The 4,432-nt window shown below is 39.0% G+C and overlaps 1 pseudogene; it reads left to right on the plus strand.

Annotated features, from left to right (window-relative positions):
* Positions 1 to 884: 884 nt before the first annotated feature.
* On the plus strand, positions 885 to 2,850 carry LOC130246519 (uncharacterized; annotated as a pseudogene).
* The last annotated feature ends 1,582 nt before the right edge of the window (positions 2,851 to 4,432 follow it).

Consider the following 4,432-nt stretch of genomic DNA (forward strand, 5'->3'; position numbering starts at 1 on the left):
GCCCACTAATTTGCTTTCACTAATCCACCTTTAAAACACTCAGTGAAGATTAACAGATTATTAACAAGAATTATTTAAAAAAGGCTTTGAAGAAGCATGGACATCACCAAATCTGATTTGAAGTCAAAATGTGTATGAACATTTTACAAGAAAAAAAGTGTGTGAGAGGTGATACTGGGTACTTGGTTCACTCTAAAAAAATAATTAAGCACTTATGTTCATACACATTTTGACTTTGACTTCAAATTTGATTTTGACTTTGAATCATTTGATGATGTTCATGCTTCAAAGCCTTTTTTAATAATTCCTGTTAATAATCTGTTAATCTTCACTGAGTGTTTTAAAGGTGCATTGGTGAAAGCAAATTAGAGGGCAAATAGATCATGAATCCAGTCTCAATGATCTTTCTGTTTTTATTGAGCTTTTTATTTTGACAAATTGAGATGACTGACTAAAATACAAGCAAAATGTAAACATTTCCCTTTAGCAAAACTCAAAAAAAAAAAAAAAACTGGTCATAAAAATTGGTATTTTTCTGTTTTCCTTTACTTTTTATTTATATATTGTGAATTTTAACCCAGAGAACTCTACAGAGAATGTCATTGCACCTACTCTTGTCTCATTGATGATCAATCAGCATATATAGGTAAGGGACTTATTATTTTCTTTCCAGCCATCCAAAACCTAATTGCTTTTAACCTCTCTCTCTTTCTCTCTCTTCTCTCCTCTCTCTCTCTCTCCTCTCTCTCTTAGAACTCTGAACTGCTGTTCTAAACTGCTGTTCTGACTCTTGACTGCTGTTGGTGTGTTTAGGAGTGAACTGATTCAGAGCTACTTTCGTGTCTTTCAGCGTTTTTTGACGACAACTTTTAAATTCAGTTACAGCATTCACTGTTCAAAATGTCACTGTTTACCAGTGTATTTCGGCAGCTGTCTGCATGTTTTACACCGTCATGGGGCAGAAGGCTGAGCCCTCAAAGAGCAGAGATGAGTGCAGAGGTAGGAGAAAGTAAGGTCATGTCCACAAAGAAACACCGCAAGGTGAAGTCCTATCATGGACAGAGACCGGAGAATGAGGGAGAGGGTCTGAAAGACCAGGCTGAAGAAGAAAAGAAGCTCCCAGCCTTGAAAACCTACAGATCACAGAGAAAGAAGGTGAGTACCCATCTGCCATATAAAGAGAGGTGCAGAGTTCAGAAAAGCTGGGGGGAGTGTTTAATATTAAATCAATTCCATGCATGTTCAACAAAATAGGTCAGGAGAGGCTTTTCTTCAATGTCAAAAATCGTAACAATTGAATAATTCGATTTGCAGAATTCTGTTATCCTCAATGCAATGCAAAAGTTACGTTAAAGAGGTGCGCAACAGTTTTCATTTCCTGACTTCAACTTAAATAGGCAGCTGATATTAACAGGTGGAGTTTAGTCAAATTCGTCAATCATTGTCCAGTCTTCCATTGACCGCACCTCAGACATAAGTCCTCCTTTTCTACTAATTCTTGCACAACTATAAAAGCATGAGACTTTCTGTGTTCAGTTTTAACACCTTTCTTCAGACAGGAAGTTTCTGTTGAATTTAACTTTGGACCAGCATGTATCTACTTCTGCAAAAATGCTAATTAGCATAGCATCCCACACACAACAGTAGACGTTCAGTTAATATATGACCCTTAAATGACCAATATAAATAATTGTTTGATGAAAATAAAAAGAGTCAAAAATAAAACAAAATATATTCCTTTTTTCCAACAGGAGGAGAACCTGGAGCAAAGAAAAGAAAGAGGAGAAAGCTGAAAAGCAAAAAGACTCCTCCTCTTCCCATAGAGGTCAAACCTCTGCCAGCTTCAGCCTGTTTCTCCTCTTTACCTCCAGTTGGAGATCAAGCTGAACATTCAGATGTCCTCGCTCTCCCAGCTGCTTGCCTCAAACCTCTGCTGAAAAACAAAGAGTCACTTCCTCATCTTGTTGAGGTCAAACCTCTGCCAGCTTCAGCCTGTTTCTCCTCCTTAACACCTTTTGGAGGTCTACCTGAACATCCAGAAGTTCTCGTTCTCCCAGCCTCTCACCTCAAAGCCCTGCCGCCTCTCTCAAATCCAGCATCCCATCCTCAAACGCCTGTTGAGGAAACTGAACACGTGCTTCCAAGCTCAGTCATTCCAGTGGCTCCATGTGTCTCTCTAGAACCAGTCCTCCTTCCCCTCCAGAGCTCTTCTGTGGTGGCTTCTCTGTGCTCGATTCCTCTAATCTCTGCATTTGATGAGGTTGTGTCTCTTGAAAAGCCTCAAGCATCTGAGTTTTCTCCCTCTTCAGGCCTCATGCTCTTTGACTTTGAGGATGAGGAGCTTGAGTTCATGGAGTACACAGAGGAAAACATAGAAGCTTTCTATGAGTCTGAAATGAAGCCGAGGCGGATGGCGGCTTGGTTGGAGCAGGAGGAAGTGACGGAGGTCCAGAAAGATGGAGGAAAGGGAGCCTCGCAGGTCATACAAAACCCGCTAAATGAGGTGTCTCGTGAAAAGGCGTTTGAGGAGCTCCTGATTCAGGCGTTCTGCACCGGACCTCCTGCGTACACTGAAATCAAGAGGAGGGTGAAGCCAAAGAGGAACAGCCCGCTGGTACTGTTCAGCTTGATGGATGAGAAGGTGAAGAAAAAGCAGGAAAAGAAAGTGCGGAAGGAGGAGGAGCGAAATCAAAGGGATCTCCTGCTGAAGCGCTACAGAAATGATCCCGAACTCAAACACTTGTGGATCAATAAGCACAATCCCAACTGCAGCTGGCTCTGAAGCAGATCACCGTCCCTCCCTGACATTCCCTCTACTCCTTTACCCTACTGCACATTCCTGCCTGTAAATAAAATATGTGCAAAGCAAAGCTGAAGGTTTCATGACTCTTTATTATTATTGCAAGTTTTATTTCTAATGCACTGGAAAAAATATATCAGCATATAATATTCATTCATTCATTTTCTTTTTCGGCTTAGTCCCTTTATTAATCAGGGGTCGCCACAGTGGAATGAACCGCCAACTTATCCAGCATATATTTTCCACAGCGGATGTCTTTCCAGCTGCAACCCATCACTGGAAACACCATACACTCTCACACACATACACTGAGGACAATTTAGCTTACCCAATTGCCCTATAGCACATGTTTTTTCACTTATGGGGGAAACCGGAGCACCTGGAGGAAACCCACGCCAACACGGGGAGAACATGCAAACTCCACACAGAAATGCCAACTGACCCAGCTGGGGCTCAAACCAGCGACCTTCTTGCTGTGAGACGACAGTGCTACACACTGCGCCACCCTCCAGCATATATTACTAATAATTAAATTCATGTTTTCTATAGGATGCTCTACAATATTATATTTGTGCTCATCCATTAAATGAGTCAGTACTGAAGTACTCCAAATCTGGAGCCAATCTAACCAAATAACGAAATAACAGTCCAAAAATTAGTCCAAATTTCTATGTTAGGAAAAAAATATTTAATATAAATTAGAGCAAAAATCAAGAGAAATAAAAAATAAATACCATTTTGTTGAAATTATGTAGTCTGCAATATTTTGCATGAATGTAAATGTATTAGCTTTCTATTTCTAAACTTATTCAGTGAATAAAATATTATTTTATTAAATATACCTGTTTAAGAAATCTGGTTTTGTTGAAATGCACCAAAATAGATTACTTACACTCACTAGCCCACTTTATTAGGTACACTACTAGTACTGGGGTTGGACCCCTTTTGCCTTCAGAACTTAACAAGGTACTGGAAATATTCCTTAGAGATTTTCAAGTCTATTAAATATTTTGACTTCTAGTGGTTCAGATGCAATTTAATCAATAGAGATAGAGACATGTACATATGCTCATCTATTGTTTTAAATAATGTGCAATTACTATGAATATGTATTTAATCATGTTTATAAGCTGTTATTAATATTGTTAACACAATGAGCAGGAAAAATGGATTACCGTGAAAAATTTAAACAAAAAAAGTCTAAGAACATAATCTACCGGTGACTTTATATTTGAAGCTGTCACCAGGGGGCGCTACAGTATAATGCTTGTTTATTGTATTATAACCACAAACACATTGTTTTAACGAAAGGAACGTTCATGTTTATTGCACTTTCTAGCATATTTATCAAGTAATTAATAATAAGAGATTAATAAGTAAAGCAGACTTCAACGTTTAAGTAAATAGCTTACATTGGCGTTGCAAATATGGTGCATAATAATGGCATATCTCAATGCAAATTTTGGCACGTCTGACCAATGAATAGACCGAAGGAGGTGCACATGGTTGAGTTCAGAGAAAAAAAGGTTGTCTCGCTTTGCTCACAGCAAACAAGACGAGCATTGGTGATATTCTCAAACTTCACTGTACATTTGTCCTGTAACATAGACAGGTTTACTGGGAAGTCATGCA

This window comes from Danio aesculapii, chromosome 19 (genome assembly GCF_903798145.1).
Source record: "Danio aesculapii chromosome 19, fDanAes4.1, whole genome shotgun sequence".
Taxonomy (NCBI): domain Eukaryota; kingdom Metazoa; phylum Chordata; class Actinopteri; order Cypriniformes; family Danionidae; genus Danio; species Danio aesculapii.